The 11302-nt window shown below is 41.3% G+C and overlaps 1 non-coding gene across 1 annotated transcript; it reads right to left on the bottom strand.

Moving 5' to 3' along the window:
- Nucleotides 1–10537: 10537 nt before the first annotated feature.
- LOC114634731 lies at nt 10538–10668 on the bottom strand. Its single transcript, XR_003713374.1, has one exon. It is a non-coding gene; the product is annotated as a small nucleolar RNA SNORA17 (small nucleolar RNA).
- Between the last annotated feature and the right edge of the window lie 634 nt (nt 10669–11302).

Genomic DNA, 11302 nt, shown 5'->3' on the forward strand with positions numbered 1-11302 from the left:
TGTGCTTATTATTTTTTAACTGTCTCCAGGTTTAGACTGCTGCCTTCTCTTAGTCAGTATCCTCCAGCAAATCCCCATTCATACGTCTCAATTTCAGCCTACATCATTACTCATTCAGGTCAATATGAAACAGGCATATGAAAAGCATATGTCGGAAATGAATTCTGATACCTCCTGGGGGTTCAAATGACAAACTTGTTGTCAACCAAGCAAGCTGTCAGGCACAGCAGTGAAATGTGGGATTTCACATGTAGACTATTTCTTGTCAACATTCAGTCCATGTTATTTTCTCTACCACAATCATAAATAACTATTAAATCCTTCCCACCCCCCCGGGACTTCTCTTAATCCTGTTTGGAATTTTTAAAGACTGGTTTCAGGGTCTGGAGAGATGCATCACTCCACAGTTAAGAGCACTGGCTGCTCTTCCAGAGGATCCAGGTTCAATGATCAGTACCCACATGGTAGCTCACAAGGGTCTGAAACTCCAGTTCCACGGGACTAACACCCTCTTCCAGCCCCCATGGGCACCAGTTGTGCACGTGGTGCACAGACATACATGCAGGCTGAACCCTACACTTACACAAATGAAATAATAATAATAATCATAATAATAACAGCAACAACAACAACAATAATAACAGCAGCAGCAGCAGCAGCAGCAGCAGCAGCAACGACAACAACAACAGCAACAATAATAATAAAGATTGGCTTCTGCTTCCATAGGAGGCGAGTGGTGAACCCTGAAGGCCATTGTTTTCCTAGTTATTCTGGAGTTGTGAACTGAACAGATAATACAGGACTATGTGAATTCTGACTGATGGTATATTTATGGGTACAAATACCCTCTTTCCTCCTTGAAAATGTAAATGTCAGGTGACCTTTTGAGATGATATAAAAATTTTATTCTTTTCATTTGGCTATCATTTATCAAGATTTCCCCTATGAAGTGACTATTCTGTGACAGATGCATTATCCCATCTCCGTCACGACACAAATAAGAAAGTGATGTCCACACACCAACCAGACAGCATACATGAGCTGGTCCGAGGTCCCCTTGACACATACAGAGCAGAGGACTGCCTGGTCTGGCCTCAGTGAGAGAAGATATACCTAATCCTTGAGATACTTGAGCCCCCAGGGAGAGGGGAGGTCTGGTGGGGGGAACATCTTCATGCAGACAGGGGGAGAAGGAATAGGATGAGGAACTGTGGGAAGGGGTACAGGAAGGGGGGAAAAGGCTGGACTGTAAAAAAAAAGTAGTAAATTAAATAAAAAGTGAGGCTCAGATCAGCCCTAACTGATCTTTAAAACAGATCAAATGGGAAACCCCAGAGAAGTATTTAGTGCCTTGCTTATCAGTCCTAAGTATTTGAAAGACACACATGTAGTCTTTCAACCTTCATTCCAAACATAACTGAGTCAAGCGTTTCTAGGCAGGTGGTATGGTTGTGCTTAGAAGGAAACTGAGGAGGTCACTTGATAAGGCTCTTTCCCTTGTTCTTCAGTGCTTCCATCTTTTGTTCTAGGCTTCACAGAGCCACATGGAATAACCAGTGTGTTATACATAAAGCAGGGCAGGAATCTCAAACATTTCTTTTAAGGAACAAATATATTGATCTGAAGTTTATTTCTCTGATAATAGAGTACCAGGGGTTATCAGAGATGTTTCTCTTTTGTAGCTTGCTGACAATACATTTTTTTATGAGAAAGAAATATTAATTCCACATCATGTTGGCCTAAATCAAATCAATTAAATAGCATCATTAAAAAAAAAACCTAATCTGTTTGAGTTCTGCTTCCAGAGAAGACAATGTGAAGTGTGAAGGCAAGCCTATTCTAGTCTGACTCTGTGTCACAGTGATTGGAGTGTGGGTACCTAATTACCTGGAGACCTCACTTCTCAACAAAAGGAAGGCACAAACTTGACAATATGAAGGAGCACACAGAGTAAATGGAGGAAGAAAAGATTGGAAGGAAAACTAATATATATTCAGTTATTTTGATGATTTCCAGATAAACTGTATTAGCACTGATAATTTATGCAACATAGCAGAAATGCATTAGCCATCATCAGTACCTCGGAGCTTAATTGACAAGCTTGCTTGCATAAACACACCTATTAAAGCATCTCTGGGAAGAGATATTTTTCTTTTTCAAATTTCTCCACTGAAGGATAGGAGAATTTTTTCTAAGATGAGAACTAATTGGCATGTTTTCCTTATCATACAGTCAGTACTTATTGAAAAATTTAACTATTTAAAATGAACCACATATCTAATCTCCACTAACAGTACATGAAGATTATTGCAGATAAGATACTACATATATGCATATTTTTCTTTTAATCTATTATATATCAAGTATGTCATTTGTTAACCTGTGTAATAGTGATTTAATATTTTAAATATTTTGACCCTGTACTTCTATCTGTTTTGCTAGACAACTTTCTTCCCCCATTTAGTTCTTCTCTTCTATATGGTCCAAAAGCATCAGGGCTTTAAGCAATCCATGATATCACACCTGATTACCATTGCTCAATGATGGAAAGTGCTGGGAAATACAATCATTTTATTGGTTAGGTCTATATAGTTGTTGCTGCTACATTCTTTAGCAATCAATCCACAGGAGATTAGATGGTTCTGTAGTTCGGCATAGATTCCTACACCTGCCCACTTAAGTAGCTTGGAAGTGATGTATGCATGAGACATCTGAAAAGAATCTAAGAGAAAGAAAAATGTTTCTTTTTTTCTCCTATAACATAAACACTTATTTACAACTAATGCCTATCAAAGTTGATGTGGGCTCAAAACACTTATTTCTTTAAGCACATCTACAGAGCCAGTAAGAAAGAGCTGAAATCCATCAGAAAGAGATACCATACCAGATACCAGTCTTCTCCTTTCTTTAAGAAACATCTTCTAAGCAGAGTTAATTTTAAATTTATTCTCAAAATACAGACGTATGCCAGGTTATGGGTAATGTGGTTGATGTTGCCCTAGAAAAATGTGTATTGATGTTTTGCCTTCATGATATCTGTACACCATTTGTATGACTGATCCCCAGAGAAGACAGATGATGTTGGATCCCTTGGGACTGGAGTTACAGACAGTTATGAGCCACCATGTAGGTGCTAGAGGTTGAACCCCAGTTTCCTGGGAGAATAGCTAGTGTTCTTTCCTGCTGAGTCATCTCTATAGCCCCTGATGTGACAGAAGTGGGGGCCATCTTAACACAGAAACTACACAATACAAACTTGGTATTTCTTAGGGGAAGGTCTAGTTGTTGATTCCCTTCTGTTTGGGAATCACACACACCCATGAACCCAAGATCAACATTTTAACATGTAAAGGAAATGGTGTGTACATTGCCGTTTTCCTGAAAAATTGAAACCATTGTAAGCCTTCCCTGAAGCTGAGATTCAGTCAAAATCCTTCCCTTAAAAACAATGAATCCCTGATTATCAAAGGACTCCACTGGAGTGGTATTTCCCACTATATAACCCTTCACAGTGATACATTTTTGATGCTGTAACAGCTCGAAATGTTTGTAAATGACAAGTTTGAAATGGTATTCTCCCCCCCACACACACTTTGAAAACAGAAAAAAATTGCCTCCCTAGGGGGTATGCTATTATCTGGGTCCCTAACCCAAATTCATGTTGAATCACTAGTGCTCAATGCAACTTTGTATCTGGAAGTAATTGAGGATAAAATAAATCATAATTTGGGGTCCCAATAGTCAGTGTTTGGTAGCATTATAAGAGAAAATTTACCTCATACCCACCACTACCATTTACCTCCACTTGCACCAAGAGAAGGTCATGTAAGGAAATAGAAGGTTGGCTTCTGTCTGGTCTACAAGCTAGAAAGAGAATCTTCACCAGAACAGTATGGCGATGGCACAAAGACCTTTCGATTCCAGCTTTTAAAACTGTGAGAGGATCCAGCTATACCACTCCTAGGCATATACCCAGAAGATGCTCGAACATATAACAAGGACATATGCTCAACTATGTTCATAGCAGCCTTATTTATAATAGCCAGGAGCTGGAAAGAACCCAGATGTCCTTCAACTGAGGAATGGATTAAAAAAATGTGGTATATTTACACAATGGAGTATTACTCAGCTATTAAAAACAATGAATTCTAGAGGTTCCTAGGTAAATGGATGGAACTAGAAATTATCATCCTGAGTGAGGTAAGCCAATCACAAAAGAACACACATAGTATTCACTCATTGATTATTGGATATTAGCCTAGAACCTTGAAATGCCCAAGATGCAACTAACAGGCCACATGAAGCCCATAAAGAAGGAAGACCAAGTGAGGGTGATTCGGTCCTTCTTAGAAGGAGCAACAAAATACTCAAGGGAGCAAATATGGAGACAAAGTGAGGGACAGAAACTGAAGGAGGGGCCGTCTCAAGACCACTCCACCTGAGTATCTATCCCATGTGCAATCACCAAAGGTAGATGCTGATGTAGAAGACAGGAAGTGCATGCTGATAAGAGCCTGATATGGATATCTCCTCAGAGGCCTTCAAGAGTCAGACATATTCAGAGGCAGATGCTCACAACTAGCCATTGAACTGATCATGGGTTTCTCAATAGAGGAGTTAGAGTGAAGACTGAAGGAGCTGAAAGGATTTGTGGCACCATGAGGAGAGCAACAATACCAACCAACCACAGCTCCCAGGGTCTAAACCACCAGCCTGGGAGCACTTAGGGGGGGGATCCAGGGCTTCAGCTGAATATGTAAAAGTGGAGGGCCCTGCTGGGCATAGGTGGAAGAAGAGAACCTTGACCTCATGAAGGCTGGATGCCCCAGGGGGTGGGAATTTTGAGGGTGGGGAGGTGGGAGTGGGGGGGGTAGATAGAGGTTACATCCACAGAGAAGAAGGAGGAGGGGCGAGGGGATTGGGGGTTCCGAGGGGGTGGTGGGGGATGGGGTAAGGGGACAACATAGGAAATGTAAACAAATCATCCAATAAAAAAAAAAGAAAGAAAAAAAAAAGAAAATGTTTATATCTATGTTCATAAGGTATGCTGGAATGTAATTCTTTCCTTGTTTTGTTTTTAACTGGTATATGTATCAGAATAAACCAAGCCCTATAAAAAAAAAACTGTGAGAAAATAACTTTCTATTCTTTAAGTTGTGTTATCCATGGCATTTTATTAATGTCATTAAAGCAAACTAGCACATAATTTGGTACTAAAGATGGTGCTGGAGGAAGAGAATTTCAAATTTGAGTTTTCTGATTGGTTCAGTGGTTAGGAATCTGGGGTTCTGAGCTGATTACATTTAAAGATGCTAATGACAATTTTTAGAAGCAAAAAGAAGTCTAACAGTCCATGATATGCTATGGATAATCCTGATCAAATGGTTGTAAGAAAGGAGCTCTGTGACTATGCTTTGCTTTTTTTTTTTTACATTTATTTATTTATTTATTTATTTATTTATTTATTTATTTGGTTTTTCGAGACAGGGTTTCTCTGTGTAGTTCTGGCTGTCCTGGAACTCACTCTGTAGACCAGGCTGGCCTTGAACTCAGAAATCCTCCTGCCTCTGCCTCCCAAGTGCTGGGATTAAAGGCGTGCGCCACCACCGTCCGGCCTGACTATGTATGTTTTGAACACTGCTGGTAAACTACTGAATATAACAAGTAGGGCTTGTGGCTTATACTGTGTGTAGACAAAAAGTGGTAAAAGGGATTCATTTGATGATCTAATTTTCAAGGCTAAATACCTCTAAGAGTGCCCTTTAAGAGTTCAGTTTCTTATAGCTTGAGGGCTGAGACTGCCAAAAATTCTTATGCATTATCTCCTGGCATGCCATTACAGATAACAATTCAAGATGAACTACTCTCCATGCAATGTAACTGCTACTAGAGGAAGGGCACTGCTTGGGAAATGATAGAATCTTACTGGTTGGAATGGAGATATTTAGGAAGACCATAATGAAATTGTGGGTATCAAGCACTGAATTTTTAATGATCATTTTTGCTAGTGAAAGGCCTCTTTATCGTTAGAGAAAGTGGCCTCCTTACTCTCAAGACACAGAAAATTTCTCATCTCTAGTGGTATCCACTCCTTCTGTTCATCTCAGAAAATACACTTTGCATGGTTTGGGGACACTGCAAAAACCCTTTGCCAGCCAGATGCCATGTAAAACAATACTTAGGCTTTTCAGGACACACATTCCCTTACCCAGTTTGTTTCTAGACCTATGTATAACTAGACATATGTCTCACCAGTCCCTGTAAGGTTACGTGTAAAGTACAACTCCTGAGAAGGTGCACCACCCCTTAAAACAATTACATAACTTGAGTTTTGCAGTCTGTACAAGCAGAAATTTAGAAATATATGGAAATTGAGATTAAGGGTGTAGGATAATAGTAGAAGGAATATAAAACTGAATTAGGCAAAATTTACTGACATGGCTCACTAATTGAAAACTTGATTATTTGTGCAGCTTGGGGAGTTCATTTTTAGTTGAATAACTTTAATTTTGGTTTTCGGATCCTGTACTATCTATATTGGAGCAAAATGTGGTAGTTTGTCTTGTTGTTTGGCTGAAAGATGGCCCACAGTGAGTCAGATGGAAATCTGGTCAGGGATTGGGGAGAGGAGGAAGTAAAGGGTAGGGTGTAACCAAAACTAAAGACATGAAGCCATGTAGAAACTCACTACTTTATAAAGTAACTAAAACTACTAAAAAAAAAAAAAGAGTGTGAACCGAGGTGCCCTGCATAGATGGAAAATGTGAATCCCAGAAGCCAAAGGTTATTATTTGAAAATCCCAGTATGAAGTACAGGCAATCTCCCTAGGAAATGTTAATAAAGAAGATCCCAGAGGCTTCCTCAGACAGTACTGGCCATCGATATTGCTCTTGCTTGTCCATTGTAGCTTGATTGTAACACTCTATTGCTAAGGACTCTCCATACTTTGATTACAGGACATGGAGAAGTCAAGCTTGAACTGACCTGAATGCTTCCTCCTTATTGGTTAGTTTTCATAGTGCCAAATGGTGCTATGCATGCTGATGGGAGAGACAAGGCATCAGCAGTCTGACCCAGCTGGAAATCCTTCAAGCTACCATAATGATTGGTCAGGCAAGATGTGCCTTCAGTTATGTGACTATTATGGGGATAACCAATCAGTTTCTAATTAGAGGTCTGGTTTACAGGAGGGAACTCATGGCTGGTTATGTAAAACTAGACAAGAGTTGGCGGCTATGGGTGTCATAAACTTGAGGGGGGAACCTACTACTATTATTTTTCTAAATGGACATCTATTCAAACTGTGCTGTAAATACTCATATCTATGTCTACCTATTGATGCTCTTTTCAGCCTCTCGCTGAGGAACTTCTTATTGCAGTGAGTGGTGTTCGATGTAAAGACTCACTGATATTCAATGGCCTAACAATAATCAACTGTTGAATGTTCATCCCTCAGTAGGACAAATCTATCACCTGTTCTGAGACTCAAGGAACATTGTGAAAGAGGGCCCAGAAAGAATGTTAAGAGTCTCATAATGGGAAAAAGGCCATGAAATGCTGTGTTTCTAGAAGCCTGTAATCACTCTTCTCGACAGTTTAGACCTTTGAATAGAGACAGAAGCCATGGACCCAGGAAATCCAAATTCAATGGAAATAGTTACATCCTAGAAGGCTTTGACCAAATGGCAGCTTGTAAGAGCCAAAATTGAGGTGAGCATGCATGATTACCAATGGTAGAGAGTGTAGTTAAAGCAATGATAAAGGTAACTGGACTCTGGTAATCTGTGGCAATGATCACTATGGTCTTACCAAATTCTCACTTTACTATAAGCATTAAAAAACAGCTACAACCCCCAAGCAACCTAAAATGAAACCGTTTTAGATCTAATATTTGAATAAAAGAAGTGATGGGTCCTTTACAGGGAGGATCTCATTAGATTGACAAAACTATGTACTATTACTCTTTCTCCAGCCTTCTCTAAAGCAACCTATGGCCTTTTACCACGGTAACTGCATCGAGGAAAGGGAAATAACCAGATCTTTTGGAAACTATTGAATGCTGGCTCTGAACTGAAACTAATTTCATAAGCCCTTAAGTCTCAGTGTAATCTACCATCCAAATTAAAGTTTATGGAGGTCAAGTTCTCACAGTGGATTCATGAGTCCCTGAACTCATGCTGTGGTTATGGATTCAGAATGCATCATTAGAGAAGATATACTCAGCTGCTGGCAGAGTTTTCATACTGGCTCTCTGGTCCATGGAATAAAGGCTGTTATGATGTAAAGACTATGTATGGGAACCACCGCATTTCTATCATGATTGCAGAGATTAGTGCCACCATGGAGAATATGAAACGTGCAAGGGTGCTGATTCCTGCCACATTCTAATAGAACTTGGATTTCAGTGTATGTGCCAAAGACAGATGGATCTTGGACAATATGAGTCACTTACTGTAAATTAACCACGGGATGACTCTAATTGTGGTGCTCTAAAGATGTGGTTTCATTGTTTGAGAAAAATTAAGCACATCCTCGGGTGTTTGGTATGAGGCTAATGATTTTGCAAATGTTGTCCTCTATCACTGTAAGTAAGCCCCACCAGAAGCAGTTTGCTTTCAGCTGACACATCCAGCAATACACTTTCACTGTTCTCTCTCAGGGGTATATTAATCATTTTATAAATTTCTTTCTCTGGAAAGCTCTGAACAATACATTATTCATCTACATAAGAGTTATGTATAGCTATAACCTTATCTGTGCATTAACCAAATAAATAAAAAAAAAGTCCACCATACCTGTATGCTTCATTTATTTATTTTGCTTTTTTTAGCTTCTTATTGGTTCTTTGTGAATTTCACGTAGCATATCCCAATCCCAATCATCTCCCCCTCACCTCATATGTGCCCCCCCATGCAGCAGAGAAAAAAATCTCTGTTGTGGAAACTGTAGTGTATTACAGTGTGTCCCACAGTATACACTTCCCTCCACACTTCTTTGCTTGCAAATGCTCATTGCAATGACTCATTGGTCTGGTATGAAGCCTCAGGCTTCTGCTACTCTGAAGAGCAGACAAAAGGTAGGGCCAACGCTCCTGCACTCATGCCCTTACCAATCCCATGACCAGGGCTAGTTCTGTGCTGCCCAGGCAAGGAGGTTCAAGGCCCACTCTCCCGAGTGCTGCTGCTAATGCCAGCTCTCCTGCTCTTGTGACCCCAGGGACAACTCTTCTGTCTGCTGCAGGTGGTGCGGTTCAAGGGTAGGAGAGGCTCTCTCTCTCTCTCTCTCTCTCTCTCTCTCTCTCTCTCTCTCTCTCACTCCCTCCCTCCCTCCCTCCCTCCCTCCCTCCCTCCCTCTCTCTCTCTCTCTGTCTCTCTCTCCTATATTGCTGCACGCAGACAAGTTGTGGGGCCAGCTCTCCCATGCTCACACCCTTGATTCTGGATCACCCACACACTAGTGAGGCCTGCTCTCCTCAGTGTTGCATCAGGTGAGGGGTAGGGACAACTCTTCTGTTCTCAGGATTTCATTGGCAAGGGCAGAAAGGAGGGGGAGGAGACCTCCCTTCACCAATGCCACCAGACAACAGACAAGAGGCAGAGCTGGCTCTTTCATGCTCATGTTTGGCTCACCTGAAACAGCCACATCAGGGAGAGCTATAATATGTTGCTGCTTTTCTGAGTGCTACAGTAAGAGGGGGGCGGAGCCAGCTCTCCTGCTTTCATGACCCAGGGCCAAGTTTCCCACTTGACACAAGTAGTGAGGGAAAGGGGTGAGAGGTAAAGGATGAGGGGGGAGAGACAAGGGAGAAAGGGGAGAAAAGAGGGTATTTCTCCCGCATCCATGCCACTGCACAGGAGACAAGTGGCAGGGCCAGCTCACCCATGTTTATATTCTCAAGGCAGGCTCACCTACAACTCCTGCAATATGTTGGGCCACTCTCCTGAGTACTGGAGCTGGCTAGAGGCAGGTCACCTCTTCTGCTCTCATGCCCTCAGGGCCAACCCTCCCATAATGCTCAGGTGAGGGGTGGGGCAAGTTCTGCACAGTCTTCAGATATCAACATGTCCCTGGGCAGCCGCTCAGACCAGGGATATCCTCCTGAACTTTGATTGTAACAGATCATGAACTCAAACTTGGCCCCCAGTGATAGCACAAGCCAGGACCCCACCATGGTCCCAAGTGACATTGCTAGCTATTCACATGAGGTTGTTCTTTACTACCCTCCAATCTCCTGTTCTGCCTCTCTTCTTTGTGCCCACATCCTTCACTTTCTCATTTTCTTCAATTTCTCCACCACCTATTTGCTCCTCTTAGTGTATCATGAGGTCCCTGAGTGTTTGGAGTCACCCCTGGAGTGGTCTCAGGAGTACAAAGACCTACTCTTGAACTGTGACACTGGGTAAGGCTCATCTTTGGCATGGTTTGTCCCCACAGGACTGTGTGTCACTGAACTGGTAGTCATCTCAGGCTAGCTCCCTTTCTGGGCCCCCTGGCACTAGACCAGTGGTTGCTTCAGGCTCCGCTTTTTTTTCAGAGAATGTTAAGCTACTAATCACTCAGATGTTCACATGGCAGAACACTGAGCATAGACAAAGCCTCTCTCTTCTCTGCCACCTACTGACACACATGTGCTACAGCAGTCACACCAGCAACAACTTGAGGGCATTTGTTTGTCTTTTTTGTTTTTCAATACAAGTTTTCTCTCTGTAGCTCTGGCTGTACTGGAACTCACTCAGTAGACCAGGCTGGCTTAGAACTCACAAAAGTTCACCTGCCTCTGTCACCTGAGTGCTAGGATTAAATGCATACACCACCACCACCCTACTTAGTGTTCACATGCTCTTATAGTATTATATTTTATCTTATAGATATGTTCTGGTTTTGCTTTAAAAACAAATATCTTCTAGAGTACACTGGCAAGGCAATGAAAAAAAACTACAGACATAAAGTAAATACTGGAAAAAGATACTTCTGATAAAAGACTGCTGTAAAATGTACAAAGAAATTCTTAAAATCAACACTAAGAAAATGAAAACTCCATTGATTGAGGTCTGTTCCACAGTAGTGAACTGGGATTAAAGTAGTAACAAACACACACATTTGCAGCCAGTAGGTGGCAAATCATATACTGGAGCAAGAATAGACTTAAATGATGCTGGTACAACATGATAGGCACATATAGAAGACTAAAATTTGATCTCATCTTTCACTGTATAAAAACCAATTGAAAATGGCTCAAAGGCCTTAAGGTAACACCCACAACTCTGAAAGCACTACAGGAAGCATATAGGAAATACTTCA

The sequence above is a fragment of the Grammomys surdaster genome, unplaced genomic scaffold (assembly GCF_004785775.1).
Source record: "Grammomys surdaster isolate TR1022 unplaced genomic scaffold, NIH_TR_1.0 1065, whole genome shotgun sequence".
NCBI classification, from domain to species: domain Eukaryota; kingdom Metazoa; phylum Chordata; class Mammalia; order Rodentia; family Muridae; genus Grammomys; species Grammomys surdaster.